Raw genomic sequence first — 21,237 nt, 5'->3', positions numbered from 1 at the left:
AAGGCCACCACCTCAATATTCTCTTAGTAGCGACGCTTCTGTCTCGACGGAAGAGGAGTGCGGTTGAACAGATACCCGGGGGCTCTCTCCTGGTCACTTGGACCCCATCGCCCTCCTGCTCCCCCTAATTTGATCTCAATAGGGCAGTGAGGAAGTAACGCATGAGGAGAATTTGAGTTCACTCCATCACCCAGACTTAAGGAAAGCTGATTTACTGTGTATCTGGCGCCCACCGTGGTCTCTGCACTGTAAATTCCCTATGGTCTCTGCACTATAAATTCCTCATTTGTTTAAACGTATCCCTGTGGTCTCTGCACTGTAAGTTAGTTGGGGTAGGATTTCTCAGGGCACTGTCTGTTGGATTTGTAAGTTGTAATCTGTGTAAGATTCTCTACAGCGAATTCAGGAGTCTCTGCTTCAATCAATACAAGAGGTAATATATGGTATAACGAGCGTTCTGATTTTTCAGGGCACTGTAAATTCCTTGCAAGAAATCATTTGTTTAAACGTCTCTGTTCTCTTTGTTCCATATTCTCTGCAAAGTAACGTCTCTGTTCTCTTTGCACACCTCTACCAATCTGTTTGTCTTCCTTTCACGTCTCTGTACTCTGTGCCATATGTTTGGTAACTTCAGAATCTTCAAATAAAATAAGTATAAGTTTCAGTTAATTTTAACACTCTCGTATTAAAAAATTTTCATATATAAACTTTTAATATATCTAACATTCACGTATTAAATTTTTTTTAATATATTAAAGTTTATAAAGTTAAATAGTTTTTTTTCAATGTTTTTTAAAAAAAGTAAAGTTTTTAAAAGCGTTTTTTAAATAATTTTTTTTACAATATAAAGTTTTTATTTTAGAATTTAAAATTTAAATTTGTTATTGAATCTTTGAAAATAACATTTCTTGATTAATTTTTTTAAAAAAAATTAAAATTTGGTTCAATTTTTTACTTAAGGAGGTTATTTTTCCTCTTTTAATCAAAAGGGATAATTTTTTATTTTTTCTATCATGTCTACATTAATTCCGGAAATTAAATTAAATAGTTTCAATTATCATTCTTGGAAAACACATACCTCGTTTATTTTTCGTTTCAAACACCTTTTGGATGTTGCAACTGATAAAACCTTTGAGCCTGCTACAACTGCTCCTCAAGCCGACCAAGATAGATGGAAGGCTCAAAATGAGGAAGCACTTGGTTTAATTGGTATTTCAATGGTTCCTGATTTGTATGTTTTAATTGGAAATTGTACAAAAGCGCATGAAGCTTGGGAAATTTTAAAAACAACTTATGATAGCTCAAATGAATCCTGAAAAATTCAACTTCAAGATCAACTTGAAGATCTAAGGTATACGGATTTTAAAACTATGGATGAATTCTTATTAAAGTTTGATTCTGTTAATAGTCAATTAACTGGTTTAGGAGTTACTCTAGCTGATTTACGTTTAATTCATCTTATTCTTAAAAAATGTCTTCCTCGTCAATTTCAACAATTTATTACGAATATTCATGCTCAACTTGCTATTCCTAGCTTAGCTACTCAATTAACATATGATATATTTCGTAATTTATTGCGTCAAGAGGAAGCTAAATTAATTCAATTTGGTACTCTTAAAAGTAGTGAACATGCTTTTATGTCTAAAAATCAAAATCATAATAATAATTTTAGATCCAATAATAATAAACATAATCATAATCATAATAATAATCATAATAATAATCACAAATCTTCTAATTATCAATCTCATTCTAAATCCTATCATAACAATTCTCATAATAATAATCATAATAATACGAACAATAATCATAGGAATAATTCTCAAACAAGACCCCATTGCACATATTGTGGGAAAGATGGACATATTACTAATAATTGTTTTAAGAAACAAAATGGTAAAAAGCCCATGAATCAAAATAATCAAAATAATCAACATAAAACTCATTATAAGAAAGGTAATAATAATGGTAATTCATCTCGTCATGCATTTACATGTACTTATAATGTTTCTCAACCACTTGAGTGGATTATTGATTCTGGTGCATCTCAACATGTTACTTCTCATAAAGAATGTTTTGAATCTTTGCATCCCGATACTTCTAATATTCCTGTTCAATTAGCTAATAATCATAGTTGTAAAGTTGAAGTTATTGGTGATGTGAATGTTCCTAATGGGAAATTACATGATGTTCTTTATGTTCCTGAATTAAAATCAAATTTGATTTCAGTTCCTAAACTTTGTCAAGATTATAAGATTAACTTTTATAGGGGCATATGTTATATCATTGATCCAAACACTGGCTCTTGTTTTTGTTTTCAAAAACACTAGCAGAGCATTTGCAACATCTCACTGGTACAGTGAAGAGAACAGAGATAGCAATAAAGGATAGAAAAAATTTTATGGACAGTATAAACTTGATTTTGGGAGATCTTTTTCAAATTGTAACCACCCAGTTACAAGGTTGAAACTACAAACTCTACTGACATCTTGACAACCTTTGTCATTGATGCCAAAGGGGGAGTAGTAGGATGAGAAAATTCAATATCACAGGAATCATATGCTTAGGAGGAGCACACACATTTTTGGTAACATTTTTGGACTACACATTTTTGGATCATTTTTTATATTTCTCATGAGTGTTGCCATCAATGCCAAAGGGGGAGATTGTTGGCATATGCACACTCCAATGAGACATTGTATGTGATTGAAGGTTTTGTCATTGATGGAAACCTTGCAATCCTATGGCACCGGCAAAGACATTATACCGGCATCAACAAATCACACTCTACACCAACAGTCAGGACACTGACACCAACATAGAAGAAAGGAAGTATACCAGCATAGAGGGCGAAAAGATTTTGTTTTATATTTTGTTTATTATTGAAAAACTTTGTAAGCCAACTTGGCAAATTGTAAAATGACTCTTATATATAAAAGAGATCATTGTTGACATAAAAACAAGGAGACATAAGTATAAGGAAAATATTAGGCAGACCTATTGTGTGAAATATAGGTTAAGGGGTATATGTAAAGAACATAGCACGAACCGGTACTGAATCTAGCATTGAAGATGCTATTGTAAAGTAGTACAAGTTATTGGATTTGTATAATCCTCATTGTAAGTCAGTGAGACTTCCCATTGAGCAGTGAGCTCTAGGTAGTTGGCCTTCCTGCATGTGCAGGCCCCTATTGTAAGTAATATTCTCTTATTGGCCAGTGAGTGAATATTGTAGGTCACAAATCCCACTAAGGTTTTTCCCACACTGGGTTTCCTCGTTAAAATCTTGTGTTATGGTGCGCTTTTCATGTGGATGTTCTTGATTCTATTTATTGCATTATTTCTTGCATACTGGTACACTATTATATTATGTTCTACATGTTTTAAGTTAAGAATTTCTATTCACTGGTTAGATACTGATTCACCCCCCCCTCTCAATATCTGTGGGATTCCTAACACCAACAAAGGGTCAAGATAGGTTTGATAGAATCCTACAAACTCAAATGATACCCAACAACCCTTTGATTTGGTTGTTCAAGTCCCAAAAGTCACAAAGTGCAAATTGGCTCCTTAGACCTATTAGCCTTCAAAACTCACTTTTTGGCTTCTCACAAAAAAACTCCAAAGGATAGGCCAAGATTGTTTGATTTTATTGAACACCAACCTGGGGCAGCACTTTCTACCAAAGGAAAAGTTTTAGAACCTCTTGCAAGTACCATTACTAATGAACCCTCATCTATGGCTAGAAGGGCTAATTTAAGCACTTAACCAAGGAACTACCCTCAAAACCTACAATTTATCAAGGGAAGCAATTGGAACACCTTGGGGTACCCAAATAATCACCAAATACCAAGTTATAGCTTCTGGTTTGCATTAAAACTAAAGTTATGGGGACTGTTCATGAATTCTATTCAATTCCCACAAGCAGTCACATAGAGATGCCTGGCCAAATTTAATAAAATCTCACCCAAACTGCATCCTTTTGCTCTGATACCCTTTTTTATTTTTTATTTTTTTTTGGAAAATACAGTTTTTTTTTATTGATTTCAAATAAGAAGTTTTATAAATTTCGACCACAACAACCCTCACACGAGTTTGTTGAGGCATTTTATAGTTTTCTCAACATGTTCAAACTGATTTTAGATGGTTATGAACATTGGGCAAATAATTACAACAACTTTTTGAAAAGTTGCTTTACAAATTGACAACTTTCTCAATTTTTGACAATTTTTGACAATTTTGGCATTTCGCCATTCAAACTAATTTTATCATCAACCTAGGGACCTAAACACATTTAAATGGATATAAATAGACCAAAACAACCTTGAATCCCTAAATCTACTCATCCCAAGTCCCTTTGACCATAGTTGACCATACGGTTTATAATGCACCCTAGGCCACTAGGCCTTACAAAATGGACAATTAGGACCTTATTACAAAACAAAACATAAACAAAGGATTCTTTGATCCTTTCCAGCACCTTGCTATCAAAAACATTAAGTTTTCAATCAATAAATTATGAAATTGAGGCTTATGCCCCTGTACCAATGGTGTTCCTACTCAAGCAAGGTATCCTAGGAGACCGATAGATGGCCATAATGACATGAAAAGAAGAAGAAGAAGAAGAGCAAACTTCTTAAATAAAAGGTTTTCTTGTCACGAGGTTAGCAAGGATGTTGTGTGTTACTATAGCACTATTTATGGTTGTAATGCAGAGTCCAGAAAAGAAAGGGCCCATCTACAGAAGAAGGAGAGACCTGCTCCCAAGCTTCAAAATGGGAAGAAGAATGAGACTAGGCAAACATGTAGAAAGAAGCAGGTGAATAGGACCATGGACCGACATTATGAATTCAATGCACATGTGATATTTCCTAAGGCCTAAAGGAGATGGAGGATCTTAGGGGGAGTAGCGCATTCTAATTATTATTCACCCCCTTAGTGTAGAAGGCAACATGGAAGAACATGTTGGTGCCGGTATGAAGGATGGAAATAAAAAGATAAATGTGTGTAGAGGCTACCTTAACTACACTCCTACAGATCAACAATGGATCACTACTGCATATGTCAAGAAATGGAGATTAACAATTGGCATTAGAAGCTAACCAGTATGTGTAGGATGTTACCGACATGAATGCAAAACAAGTTATGTAAGATAATGAAGTTGGAAATAATTGCAATAACCCTGATACAATGGAATGTGGAGATCATGTCTCATTTGGTATTGGAAAAAACATGAATGACATATATTAGCCACGTGGTTGTTCATGAAGGAGTGCATGCTTTTGGGATAATTGGTTTGATTCTTGGCATGATGATAACATTATATGAGATTGTGTAAGTCTAGGATCATGTCATAGGTTGTGGTAGATACAATGGAGTTGAAGGATCATCTAATGTTCACATATGTAGAGCTAAACCAGTATATGGAGAAGATTGAAGTCCTGATACTATACCTAATTGGAGATAAGCATCTGAGATGTATGACTCAGGGAGAGTTCAATTTCTCATAATGAAGAATTTTCTTGCTTGAACTTGCAAAGATACTAACTGCCCATGCTGTAGGAGATGGAAATTGTAGAGGTGTTGCAGGTTGACCGACAAGTGTTTTCACTAACAGATCAATAATTGGTATTAGTCATTCTACAAACTAAGCTCAAATTGCATCAGATGTGCATGCTCAATTGGTTTCAGTTGATGGTTAGGTTCCCATCTCAAGTATGGTGACTTGAGAAGATGTAACAACCAGTGAAAAGATAACATGTGGTATCAAAGGAAGTGTTACATCAAATGAAGACAAAAGGGGAGAAAGTATTTTGTCAGTGATAGGTACATACAAAGAGAAATAATATCCTGATAGTTCCCTTTGTCATTGTGTCAAAGGGGGAGAAGAATTCTATAGTATGTCGGATACTACATGTGTTGACATCAATGCCAAAGGGAGAGATTGTTGGAATTGTGTTGTCATTGATGTCAACTAGTATAGGATGACCATCGATAGAAGATGTGTATGCACAACACCTACTATGGAGAAGTATAGGATGTGATACCTTGGATATCACCTTGAGTTGGAGAGCACCCATAAGGTTAGAAGAGTATGTCAAATGGACAAGGTGTTTGAGTGTTTGGTTGTGATGAAGAGGCAGAATGTTATCTGAATCACATCCACACCGAAGGAGAAGAATGAACCAGTATGCTATAAGGTTGTAGAACAAAAGGACTCCCACTAGTTGAAGATGCAGTCGTCATGTGAAGCATGACCGACAATGAGTGTGCTCCCATCGGATCTACTAGTGATCAATGCAAATTCCTTCAGTGCATGAGATCAAGGTTATGCAATGGACTGACATAGAAGGCATGATGAGATGCCAGTATAGAAGAAGAGTGATGCATTGTCATTATGATAAACCAGTTGAAATATGGTCCAAACTGATCAGGAAGAGTGTGAGGTAAGTGATTGGATTGAAGATAGAATCTTGTAAAGGTTGATGACATGGTGTCATCAAGAGTGGTAATTGGTATGTAAGTCCACCGGTAATATGGATGAGGTGAAGATCTAGAAGACTCTCACTTTGTAGAATGAGCACACTTTGGATATACATGTCTGCAGACTAGTTTAGATGTTTTACCGATAGCTCAAACAAAGTGCAGACATGAAATTAACCAGTATAATGAGAGATATTGGGAGGGTTAGTAAATTGGCAGAGAAAAGGAACTGGTAGGGTGTTTGGTTAGTGACCATATCTCGACCAACTTCAAGAACCAATTCAGTAGTTGGTTGATATGAATGCCACTTGGTGTCTAACTTGCAAGCTCACAAAGGTTGGAGATGTGCAATTTCGAGTTAGGTATCTCAATAGGTGTGCATTAATTATGGATCTTGTGATTTGTGGATCGGATCTGATGTGCATGGCTTGATGAAGAACAAATGATAGAGTAGAATCAGGGAGTTGTTGGCTCCTGGATCAAAGAAAGAAGATTGGATTGAAAGAATACCTCGAGAAGGAAATAGTAGAGGTATTAATAGTTGTTTGACAGATGTAGGTCAATATAAAGGGTTGTGCTTTCATTATCTGGAAAACGTGTTTTAGAAGGCACAAAAATGGTAGAGATGAACAAATGAAAATTTAGGTGATCAGTTCATGCAGGATCTAATCGGTTTCAATTTTCCTCATAGATTGTGAGGAAACCATAACCATCCAAATTTTGAAGCAGGCTTTGGTAGGAAAATGAGCCTATAAGGATAAAGGTCCAAGAGATTGTTTGGTGCTACTTGAGAGAAGATCATACTACTAATGCGAAGTGGGATACTTCTGCAAGAACGAACAAATCAGCCAAGTTCTTAATGAGCATCTGAGAGAAGTGAGTGAGAGAGAGGGAGAACCTAGTTGAAGCAATTAACCGGTTGGAGAGAAGAAACGGTAGTGTTCATACCGATCGAGCAAAAGTGAAGGTAGATAGAGAAGCAACAGGTGAAGAGCAGCAAGAGAAGTGAGTCAGTGTGATAGAGAAAGTACCTCACCAATAGAGTAAGATATATAACAAGGTTGAAAGATTCACTTGTAACAAGACAAATACTTTTGTAGTTGCAGTGTTCATTGAGTTGTAGCTCACTACAAGGGTTGTAGCTCCTTTGGGTTGTAGCCCATAAAGTCAGGGGTTAGTGATCCTTGGGTTGGTTCCCAAAAGTCAGGGGTTGGTGCTCCTTGGGCTGGTTCCCTAAACTTTGTAACAATATTTCTCATTATGAGGCTAGATTGGAGTAGTAGTCTCTAGCAGAATTTCTCACCGAGGTTTTTCCCATCTTAGGTTTTCCTCGTACATCTTGGTGTTATGAGATGTCTATTTTTGTGTGATTGTTTTGAGTTGGCCTCCTCACTAATTGATATGTCTCCATTATGTTAGATCCCATAACTGGTATACACACATTAGATTTGCTAAAATAATAAGTTTGAAGACCATTGATTCATCCTCTCCCCCTCTCAGTCGTTCATTGTGTCTAACAGGTGTCTGAATGTTACTTGAATTTGCAACATTCAAGGGATTTAAGGTATACCAGATGGATGTGAAGTCTGCCTTCTTGAATGGAATCGTGGAGGAAGAAGTGTATATTGAGCAACTAGATGGGTTTGCTTTGTGAGAAGATAGTAACATGGTGTGTAGATTACACAAGGTCCTGTATGGATTGAAACAGGCACCAAAGGTAGCTACGGATGATTACACTCTCATCTTGTGAAGATAGGATTTCAGAGAACAAGTTAGGACAACAACATCTACCTAAAATCTAAAGGTGATTAGATTATGATATGTGAAGTATTTGTAGATGATATAATCTTTGGTGGAGATGATAATATGAGTCATGCATTTGTAGATGAGATGAAAAAGGAGTTTGAGATGCCTTTGATTGAAGAGATAAAGTCTTTCATTGGCCTACAAATTCAGCAGATGAAAGAAGGTATCTTCATTACCTAGTCCAAGTATATCAAAGAGGTATTGAGGACCTTTGGCATGGAGGAGAGAAAAATGGTTGGAATGCCGATGGTGAACGACTGTAAACTAACAAAGGAGGATGATACATCATTGGTGGATGAGAAGGAATACTGGTCAATGATCGGTAAGTTTCACTATGTGGTGCACAGAAGACTGGATATTGCTCATGCAGTGGGTATAATGGCCCATTTTAAGAATAGTCCTAGAGAATCCCACTTGGTAGTGGTAAAGAGGATTGTTAGATACCTGAAAGGGACAATTGATCATGGATTGTGGTATCCATACAATGGTAAATTTGATCTTAGAGTGTTTACCAATGCAAATTGGGTAGGTAATGTGGATGACTGGAAGAGAACAACTGGTGGAGCATCCTTCCTTCATGGAATAGTAGTCTCATGGATGAGAAAGAAACAGAGTTGTACTTCCCAGTTTATAGCTGAAGCGGAGTATGTGGCAGCATTTATGAACTGCACTTAGGCAATCTAGATGAAGCATATACTAAATGGCTTCAAAGTGATGATATCTGAACTGGTGAGTATTTTCTGTGATAATACTAGTGCAATAAATATTTCCAAAAATCCAGTATTGCATGCTAGGACCAAGCATATTGAGCTCAAGTATCACTTCTTAAGAGAAAATGTTCAAAATAAAGAGGTTGTATTAGAACATGTTTCTAGTAAGGAGCAGCTAGCTGACATATTTACTAAGCCCTTACCGAGGACTACATTTACCTATCTGAGAGATGAATTAGGGGTTCTGCCCCTTCATGAAGTAAATTAAAGATTTGTGCTCCACATCAGTCAGGTACTACCATGTCAGATCTTACAAGATTAATGTATTGAAGGATGCTACTCCATAGGGGGAGCAACATAATGGAGCTTGGAAGCTTGTGCCTCCACTTTGGCATTGCTATCAAAGGGGGAGAAGATATATGATGATGATGATATATGGGGGAGAAGATATAAGTTTGAGAAGTGATTGAGAAAAGTGCACACTGACCAGTCCATATGGTGGTGATGATCGTTCAAGATTGAACTGGTATATGTCAACAATACTGAGCAATAATACACTGAGTATTGCCATCAATGCCAAAGGGGGAGATTGTTGGCATATGATGAAGTGGTGACAATGCATGTTGTCATTGATGTCAATAAGTGCTCAAGCAGGTGAACCAGTATGCACCGGTATGACTATTGGAAGTGGTTATGGTCAACTGGGATGGAATGGACTAGTGTTGAGGTTCACTAAGTGTGACTACCGGTTGGTAGTCTCAATTCAACTCTAGGGTTTCTGGTTTGGCTTGTGTGGGGCAAGTGATGATGTTTTGTGATGAGTTAGTTAAGAACAAGGATAAGGATAAAGATGCCATGTCATCTATGTGTACATGAAGGATTTCTTCAAGGATCTTGCGTGTGAAGATCGAATGCTTTGAATGTCTACCTCAAGAATTGTTCATTTTTCTTAGAGGTATGCAAAAAGCACGTGATGGGTTACTATTTTCTAGATACGGTGAAGGTTGGATGATGTAGAATGACTTGAGATCTATTTTAGATTGTTTCATTCTATGTAATGTATTTGACAATCAAGATTGGACCTCTTGTAATTGTAAACCTAAAATGTTTAGGGTTTAGGGTTTATGCTACCGACCTAATTGTTGTCTATAAGGTCGATGATTTTTGTTATTGGAGATGTTGGAAAAAGTTGTGTTTGTGTCCACATGTTTTGATAGTTACCAAACTAGAGTGAGGAATTTGCAGAGTGTGATTGCAGAAGAGAGCAACTAAAAAGGATTTGCCTTAGCAAGGAGTGTTGTTATTAGATCAAAGATTTACCTATTATCTTCTAACCATTTCAATAGAAGGTAAATCCCTTAACCGGGTAGCTTTAACAAGCTTTTAATTGTAAATCTTCTAACCAGGTGGCTCAAGTTCATTGAGTTATCTAAATCCAATAGCGAGGTAACTCTTAAAAGTGTTTCAACCTTTAACATGGTATATAGCGATCCCTTAACTGGGTTATCCCTAACAGTATCAGTTCCTAACAAAACCTTTATTGTAAAGTATTTAACTGGACTAGGCTCCTAGCAAAGTGGACTTCAAAAGATTTCACTAACAAGATTATGGATATTCATCTCCACCATGGTTTTTCCCATTTGGGTTTCCAAGTAGAAAATCTATGTGTTATGGGTTGTGACTTTTTCATGTGATGATTGTTGGCATATGTGCAGAGTATTTTGACATGATGATATTTTATGTTGTCATTGATGTCAATATGATGAAGAGTGAACCGGTATATTGAAGTAAGCACTTGCAAGAGAACAGGTATATGTGAAAAAAGTGAAGCGGTATGGCTGTCCTAGTGAACCAATATGTTGAAACGTGAACCGATATATGTGAAAAAGTGAAGCAGTATGTTTGTCCAAGTGAACCGGTATATGGAATGTTTTGTATCAAGGTTTCATATGGTATGACTACCGGTTGGTAGTCTTATCTTTAGGGTTTCTAGTTGAAGTGTTCTATGCCTATGTGATTAAAATGATCACATTGTGTGATGTGTTAGCATTGTAATGAAGAATATATTGTGTTGCCACATTAGCCCTGTGCACATGAAGGATCTTGCATGAAGGAGATTGATCCTATCTACCTTGGTAATGTGTGAAGTCTCTGTAAACAGTGGAGAATGCATGATGGGTTATCATCCTCCAAGAAGCGATGAAGAATGAACGATGGAGAACATCTTAAGATCTGTTCAAGACTATTGTAATCAATACAATATGATCAATGGTTAGGATCAAACTGACTGAATTGCTTAACCTAAATGTTTAGGGTTTAGGGTTTATGCTACCGACCTATATGTTTCCTATAAGGTCGATGTTGTTTTTCATGTTGAGGTTGTTGGCAAATGTTGTGTGTGTGTGTCTAAGTGCAAAGATACGTGATTCTTGCCAGACCAGATATGAGAATAGATACCTGCAGAGTGTGAGTGCAGAAGGAAGAAACTGAAGTGGATCTGCATTGGCATTGAGTGCCATTACTAGATCATTGTAATACTTGTTGACCTCTAACCACTTCAAAAGTTGGAAAATCCCTTAACAGGGTAGCTTTAACAGGATGACTCAAAATCATTGAGATCTAAAAATCCTCTAACAAGGTAATCTTTAACAGGGGTTCCTAACAAAACCTATTGTAAAGTCTTTAACCGGACTAGGCTCCTAATAAAGCGGACTTCAAAAGGGTTCAAAGAAAACCTTGTGGGTATTCATCCACACCATGGTTTTTCCTAGTTGGGTTTCCATGTGAAAAATATGTGTGTTATGTGTGATGCTTTTCATATCATGCTTTGTTATTCTCTGTTAAGCGGTAAAGCATGTTGAACCTGTAAGTCTTTACATTTCTGTTAAAGTACTACTAGTGTATGCATATGGGTGAAGTGGAAATAAGATGTTAGATTGTGTGGAAAGCTGAGTTACCAGTTTATGTCTTTCACTATGTTTAATCGGTAGTAATCTAGTTCAGACTAGTGTCATTGCTTTCCCATCAAAGTGTAGGGTTCTCAGTCAAATCAGTTCAAGGAAAAGTGTTTTTATCAGTACCGATTCACCCCCCCCTCTCAGTACCGGTTTGGTACTAACTGTTCATCATTGATTCATCAATTGGTATCATAGCATCCTCCAGGTCCTCTATATTGTAAGCTTAACCGCTTGAGGTAAAGATCCTACTTTAATGATGAAGAGGGACGGTCCAAAGTTCAACAGAGACAACTTTAAAATATGGAAGGATAGAATGAAGATATACATCAGAAGCATGGGTGCTCAACATTGGAGCTATGTTGAGAATGTTGATGTTATCCCTACAGGTACTCTCATCGATGATCAAAAGAGAGAGATTCAGGAGAATGGGCAAGTCATGGAAGCCCCAATTAGCAGTTTATCTAACATTGAGTTTATTAATGTTCAGGACAAAGAGAATCCCAAAGAAGTATGGGATGCCCTTGAGAATATCTATGGCAGTGATGAGCATGTGAAACAAGCTAAGGAAGAAAGCCTTAGGGGAAAGTTTGAAGACATGCAGATGGTTGAAGGAGAGACCATTCAACAATATGGAATAAGAATCAAAACTATTGTTGGAGATAACAAGATTGTAGGTGGTAAAATGGAAGATTCCACTATTGTTAGCAATGTTTTGAGATCCTTATTACCAGCCTATGCAATAAGGGTTGCTACTATTCAGGAGTTGAGGTCCGTAGACAAGACAAAGGTATCCCTAGAATCCATCATTACAAAGTTAACAACTTATGAGCTAAATAATTATGATGGCAATATTCAGAAGACTGAATCAGCCTTCAGAGCATCTGCTGCACCATCTAGAAAAGGCAAAGAAGCTAGTACCAATGGTGAACCAAGACAAAGTAGAGAAATGGATGATGAGGAGATCTTGATGGAATTTGAAGCTCTTTTTGCCAAGAGACTTCCCAAGGGAACCGGTAAATACAGAGGTAAGCTTCCTCTGAAATGTTTTTCTTATAACCAAATAGGACACATTGTTGTAAACTATCCTAATGCTGACAACAAGGACAAACCAGAGAGGTTCAAGAAGTTCAAAGGAGGAAACCGGAGAAACTGTTTTGTAGCAGTTGATGAAGGTGTCACTGATGAGGAATCAAAAGATGAAGAAAATGAAGATATTGTGTTTGTAGCAGTCAAGGAAGATGTGTCAGACAAGAAGGCTCTTGTCTCCCGCTTTGATAATTCCAATGAGTGGATTATTGACAGTGGCTGTTCTCGTCATATGACTGGTGACCGGAGTTAGTTTCTATCTCTGGAAGAGTATGATGGTGGTGTGGTTCATTTTGGTAATGATGCACCATGTATGGTAAAAGGTAGAGGGTCCATCTCTCTGAATGGAAGAAGAAATGATGACAATGTGTATTGGGTAGAAGGTCTTAGACACAACCTTTTGAGTGTTGCTCAACTAAATGATAATGGACTCAATCTGGAATTAAGAAATGGAGTGTGCAAAATCAAAGGAAAGAATGGTGAACTGATGGCTACCAGTATGTAGACCAAAGGTAACCTATTTCAGCTAAATGCTAATGTCAGTACATGTCTTATGGCTAAGTTTGAGGATAGTTGGATATGGCATAGGAGACTCTGCCTTGTAAAATTTGACAATACTGTGAAGGCTAGTAAGATCAAGGTAGTTAGAGGATTGCCTATGCTGAGAAAACTAGAAAATCCTTTGTGCAGAGAGTGTTAAATGGGGAAAATGTCTTCCTCAACCTTCAAAGGTAAACCTTTCACTACAGAAAATTTACTTGATCTTGTGCATACTGATTTGTGTGGTCCTATGAAAACTATGAGTGTGTAGGGAGATAGGTATTTTATGATTCTTACTAATGATTTCCCAAGAATGATGTGGGTCACATTCTTGAAGGACAACTCTGAAGCTTTTGGAAAGTTCAAAGCCTTCAGAGCACTTGTAGAAAAAGAAAGTGGTAAGAGGATTAAGTGCTTAAGAACTGATCAAGGAGAAGAATTCACTTCCGGTGAATTCAACAAATACTATGAAGAGAATGGTATCAAGAGGCAACTGTCAGCCCCCCAGACTCCAAAGCAGAATGGCCTAGTAGAGAGAAACAACCAGATTGTGGTTGAAGCAGCTAGAACTGTGTTGATCCAAGGAAAGGTTGCTCACACCTTTTGGAGAGAAGCGGTGAGCACTGTAGTCTACATAATGAACCGGGTACTCATCAAAAAGGGTAAGGACAAAACATCTTATGCATATTGGACCGATAAGACACCAGTGGTAAGCTACTTTAGAGTGTTTGGTAGTAGATGTTATATCAAGAGGACTGAACATCAGAGAAAGATTGATGCTAAATGTGATGAGGGAATATTCCAAGGGTATTCCACAAAGAGAAATCTCTCAAAAGTTTCAACAATAGGACTCAGAGAATTGTTGAAAGCATCAATGTTAGAGTTGATGAAACCTCTAAGAAATATGAGGAAACCGATAGTGAGTAAGCAGGAGATGAATTGGTAGTAACCTTCTGGGAACCAGTTGCAAAACAACCAAGCACTAGTAACAGTGCTCCAACACTAGTGGATGTTGATGCTAATGAAGATGAGGATGAAGAATAAAAGCAAGAGGAAACAACTAAGATCATTCCTAGGTATGTAAATCTGAATCATGATCCAAAGTAGATCATAGGAGACAAGGATGCAGGAATTCTTACAAGAAGAAAGATCAGAGAAAACTCTTGCATGATCTTTGAATTTGAGCCTAAAACATTTAGAGAGGCACATAAAGTTGATGACTAGATCAAGGCAATGGAAGAGGAACTTGACCAGATAGAAAAGAATGGTACATGGTCTATGCTACCCAGACCAGAGCATAAAAATGTCATTGGCACCAAATGGGTTTTCAGAAACAAGCTGAATGAAGATGGCTCAGTGGTTAGAAACAAAGCCAGACTAGTGTGTAAAGGATATGCCCAAGAAGAAGGAGAAGACTATGGAGAAACCTTATCTCTAGTAGCCAGATTGGAAGGAGTTCGTATGCTTCTCGCATGTGCAACATTGAAGGGATTTAAAGTATATCAAATGGATGTAAAGTCTACATTTTTGAATGGAATACTATAAGAGGAGGTGTATATAGAGCAACCAGATGGGTTTACCCTATCAAAAGATAGTGACATGGTGTGTAGGCTACATAAGGCCTTGTATGGACTAAAGCAGACACCTAGAGCATGGTATGAACGCTTGCACTCCCATCTTGTGAAGATTGGATTTGAGAGAACAAGTGAGGATAGTAATATCTACCTAAAGACAGAAGGAGATCATATTTTGATCTGTGAGTTATTTGTTGATGACATAATCTTTGGAGGAGATGATAAGATGAGTCATGATTTTGCAGATGAGATGAAAAAGGAGTTTGAGATGTCACTTATAGGGAAGATTAAGTTCTTCATTAGACTACAAATTCAACAAACGAAAGATGGAATCTTGATCACTCAGTCCAAATATGTCAAAGAGGTGTTGAAGACCTTTGGCATTGAAGACAACAAACCAGTTGGTACACCGATGGTGACCAGTTGTAAATTATCCAAAGAGGATGACTCAAGGTTGGTAAACGAGAAGGAATACCGATCAATGATTGGTAAATTGCACTATGTAGTACATAGCATATCGGACATTGCACATGCAGTGGACATTACTACATGGTTCTATAAAAACCCAAGAGAATCCCACTTGGTAGCAGTCAAGCGGATTTTGAGATATTTGAAGGGAACTATTGACTATGGATTATGGTATCCATACAGTAATGATTTCAAACTGAAAGTGTTTACAGATGCTGATTGGGCTGGTAATGTGGATAATTGGAAGATCACAATCGGTGCTGCATTCTTCCTTGGTGGAAGACTAGTCTCATGGATGAGTAAGAAACAGAGCTGTATCTCTCAGTCTACAGCAGAAGCTGAGTATGTTGCAACATTTATGAACTGGACCCAGATAATTTGGATGAAGCATGTATTAAATGGCTTCAAAGTTCATGTATCTGAACTAGTAAGTATATTTTATGACAACACAAGTGTGATTAACATCTCCAAGAATCCGGTTTTACATTCTAGAACCAAGCACTTTGATCTTAAGTATCATTTCTTAAGTGAAAAGGTTCAGAACAAAGAAGTTGTACTGGAACATGTTTCTAGTAAGGAGCAGTTAGCAGACATATTCACCAAGCCTCTACCGAAGGCTACCTTTACCTATTTGAGAGGTGAATTTGGGGTGCTGCCTCTTCAAGAGGTGAACTAAAGGTGTGTGCTCCACATAAGTCAGGAATTACATTGATATATTTTTCTCAGGATTGGTGTGTTTAAGGATGCTACTCCTTAGGGGGAGCATCATAGTAGAACATAGATGCTTATGCCTCCACTTTGGCATTGTTGTCAAAGGGGGAGAAGATGTAAAGTGGAGAAGATATCTGTAGTATTGGGGGAGAAGATGTGAAGCTCAAAGATATCTTTGTATATTGCCATCAATACCAAAGGAGGAGATTGTTGGCATATGTGCAGTGTATGTTGACATGATGATATTGTATGTTGTTATTGATGTCAATATGATGAAGAGTGAACCGGTATATTGAAGTAAGCACTCATTGATGTCAATATTATGAAGAGTGAACTGGTATATTGAAGTAAGCACTTGCAAGAGAACTGGTATATGTGAAAAAGTGAAGTGGTATGGCTGTCCTAGTGGACCGGTATATGTGAAAAAGTGAAGCAGTATGTTTGTCCAAGTGAACTGCTATGTTGGAATGTGAACCGGTATATGGAATTTTTTGTATCAAGGTTTCATATGGTATGACTACTGGTTAGTAGTCTTAGCTTCAGGGTTTTCGGTTGAAGTGTTCTATGCCTATGTGATTCAACCAATGGCATTGTGTAATGTTTTAGCATTGTAATGAAGAACAGATTGTGTTGCCACGTTAGCCCTGTGCACGTGAAGGATCTTGCATGAAGCAGATTGATCCTATCTACCTCAGGAATGTGTAAAGTCTCTGTAAATAGTGGAGAATGCGTGAGGGGTTATCAGCCTCCAAGAAGTGGTGAAGAATGAATGATGGAGAACGTCTTGAGATCTTTTCAAGACTATTGTAATCAATGCAATATGATCAATGGTTAGGATCAAACCGACTGAATTGCTTAACCTAAATGTTTAGGGTTTAGGGTTTATGCTATTGACCTATCTGTTTCCTATAAGGTCGATGTTATTTTTCATGTTGAGGTTGTTGGCAAATGTTGTATGTGTATCTAAGTGCAAAGATACATGATTCTTCCCAGACCAGATATGAGAATAGATACCTACAGAGTGTGAGTGCAGAAGGAAGGAACTGAAGTGGATTTGCATTAGCATTGAGTGTTGTTACCAGATTATTGTAATACTTGTTGACCTCTAACCACTTCAACAGTTGGAAAATCCCTTAATAGGGTAGCTTTAACCGGCTTGTTGTAAATCTTCTAACAGGGTGACTCAAAATCATTGAGCTCTAAAAATCCTCTAACAAGGTAACCTTTAATAGGGTTTAACCCTTAACCGGGTATATTAGCCATCCCTTAACCAGGTGATCCTTAGCAAGATTGGTTCCTAATAGAACCTATTGTAAAGTCTTTAACTGGACTAGGCTTCTAACAGAGTAGACTTTAAAAGGGTTCAAAGAACAGCTTGTGGGTATTCATCCCCACCGTGGTTTTTCCTAGTTGGGTTTCCACATGAAAAATATGTGTGTTATGTGTGATGTTTTTCATATGATGCTTTGTTATTCTCTATTAAGCGGTAAAGTACGTTGGACCTGTAAGTCTTTACATTTTTGTTAAAGTATTACTAGTGTATGCATATGGGTGAAGTGGAAATAAGATGTTAGATTGTGTGGAAAGCTGAGTTACCAGTTTATGTCTTTCACTGTGTTTAACTAGTAGTAATCTGGTTCAGACCGGTGTCATTTCTTGCCAGTCAAAGTGCAGGGTTTTCAGTCAAACCGGTTCAAGGAAAAGTGTTTTTATCAGTACTGATTCACCCCCCCCACCTCTCAGTACTGATTTGGTAGTATCTGTTCATCATTGATTCATCAATGATTGTGTGATGATGATTAAGTTAGATATGCATGCAATGTTAAATGGTTGTGATATTATTGATACAACTCATGCATGATTATATCAGTGAAGTAGTCATCAAGATTTGAGATCTGTTGAATGTTGGTTGAAGTATTTTTGGATAACCGGTATTTCTATGGTTAAGTCCAGCGGTATATGACAACCGATTATCTGTGTTTTGATTTGTCAAAGTATCTGAGAAAGTTTTTGTGTGTACTGATTCACCCCCCCCATCTGAGTACTGGTTAGGACCTTAGTAGTTCATCATTATTTATCAGTTATCACTTGATTACAAGCTAAAATTCCAATGAGATATTCTAGTAGTATAGACCTTGGGTAACCTAGTTGTATACTCCTCACAACCCCAATCACTCACTTGGAAGACCACTCCCACTAGCCTGCACCTAGACCTTAGGGCGACAACACATACATAACATAACCAAGGTCTCTCAATGACACATAACCTAGCTATCTAAGGTATTCAACCAAATGGTAAGTAAAAAATTATATGCAACACAAGCGCCAATAGTTATAGTCTCACAAGTAGCATAAAACCAAGTCCATAATGTCAAGATTACATTCATCATGTGCCCTGACAAGGTACAACATCTTTCTTAAATCAAAACACACATATAATATATTTCAATGAATAATCGGTCCTTGGACAACTCAATAATTTTGAAATCAATAGACAACAACCTCTAGAAAGACTTGGATTTAGAAAAAGTCGACTAAAAAATCTCAAAATAATCAAACACAATTGATAGGGTTGTATAGCACTTTTGCTAAACAATGTACAATGCAACTAAAGATAAATTAGTGCCTTCAAAATACCTTGCAACACATTTAAACACCAAAACAATGCTTTCATAAGGTATAATAGTGCATACAACAGACCTAGTGACTCCTTTATCCATTTTTGCAGTACCTTTACTAGAAGTATTAGTGCACTTGCACAAGGTTTTAGTGCTTATGAAATGTTAAACAACACATACATAAAAAGGGCAAACACATATATAGAAATAACGCATTTGTGATAACGATTAACACCTTTGTTAGAACTTAAAATATAGGAATAAAAGACTTACGATTCAAACCAGAATACATTGGGATCTCCATTATGACATCAAAGTGACTTAGATAGGGTCCAATACAACCCATAGATTCAAAGGATACATAAGAAATATAGTAAATCAAGCCATGACACAACAAGTGTTTCTTCAAGTAAGACATATATGGAAATCCAACAATACACATATAGAGGCTTGCTTAAACAAAAAAAGTGGAAAAATTCTCTTAATCAACATGCCTCCTATCAAAAGACAACTGGACTCAAACACACACACAATACTCAGGAAATTACAGAATCAATCCCTGTAATACACAAATAATGCATATAAAGCCTTTCATGGTAATCTCTAGAAATACAACAATTATACAGTATTATCAAATCTCCCATCCTCTGCAAACAATATTTTCATAGATAGGACACAAACAATATTTGTCATAGTCATAAAGTAGACAACCTTTCAAAAACTAAAATGTAAGAGGAAAAATCCTCCAATGTGGAATATAGAAGTGATGTTAAATGAATTTGACGAAGCGCACTCCGTGCCAAGATCCAACCATACCAAGCTCCAAACAAAATCGTTAAGTACTTAAAATTCCTGAGAAGGCCAATCCCCGACAAATATTAGGCAATTCAATAAATATAATATAATTCAAAAACCATAGAATATGTTGGCCAATGAAAATAATTAGAAATACAATATTTTAATACCAACCCCTACTCAAATTCGAGGCATAATATATTAAAATAATATTATTTAAACTTGCCAAGCTCATAGCCAATAGTAAAATAGGGTAACTAGAACAAATAATTAATTAATACTCCAAAGGGGCTTAAAAGGAAAATAATAATATAAATTACCAATTAAGTAAATAAACCAAGGCACAATAAAATATGAAGAGCCAAATAAATAATTAAACCATAGAACTCAAATACATATTAAAGCCGCAACTATATAAGTAAATAATAAATCCCAAAAGTCTCAAATAATAAATAATCTTTAATAAATAACAATAATATAAAATCATTAATTAAATTAAGATCTAAAGGATAAACTTTAATGAACAACAAATCCCAAATAATAATCTCTCATTAATATTTAATATTAATGCCAATCATAGTTATAATTTAACATTATTATCTATATAAGCCAGTTAATTAATTAATAATTCAATCAATTAAAGATCACAACTCCTAAAGAAACCTAAAACAAGGTAACATAAAATACCATGGTACCACTCTAACCATATAGCCACGACTAACATGATACAAACCTAAACCTATAATGTAGAATGTGATCTCAAGTCATCTTTGATCAACTTGCATTTGGGATGAAGACACACTCAGACCTGTGAAGCCAAGTGGAGTCGATGTCTGGCACCTGTAAACTTTCCACCACCAATATATGTACAACAACATATATAATAGCATGTATCATGAAATAATCAGACAAGTGAAAGGGAATCACACCATCATATCATTCTCATGAATGAGTAGTATTACATCATCCCTAATCACAACAACCAAGCACTATCATAATTGTCATATCAACTATATTCATGAAGTGAGGCTAGCAAAATCTCACATTTGCATATAGATCATCAAATAATTGTCCATCATCATAAAAATATATTAATATCATCATCTATATGAACCATAATGTCAACTACAAATATTATATGTCTATCATCAATCATAGGACATCAAAATAATAGATAAATCCATAAATATCCATCAAAAGCATCATAAAATATTCTAAGCTATACCAATATAGTCTATCCATGCATAAAAAGCAAAGATGGATCAGGGAGGGATGCTACACATTTGATCTTGTAATTAAACAAGAACAAAGTGACAAACTTGCTATCATCACACCATATCATCATCCAAGTATTTATAAGGAGGAAATAGAGAAAACTATTGAAGAGCATCTTGACATGGGTTTTATAAGACCAAGCTCCAATACATTGAGAATGTGAATCGATTATAGAGAATTAAATAAAAATTCCATCACAAGTAAATACACATTC

The sequence above is a fragment of the Cryptomeria japonica genome, chromosome 9, assembly GCF_030272615.1.
Source record: "Cryptomeria japonica chromosome 9, Sugi_1.0, whole genome shotgun sequence".
Taxonomy (NCBI): domain Eukaryota; kingdom Viridiplantae; phylum Streptophyta; class Pinopsida; order Cupressales; family Cupressaceae; genus Cryptomeria; species Cryptomeria japonica.
This window is presented reverse-complemented; position numbering follows the sequence as displayed.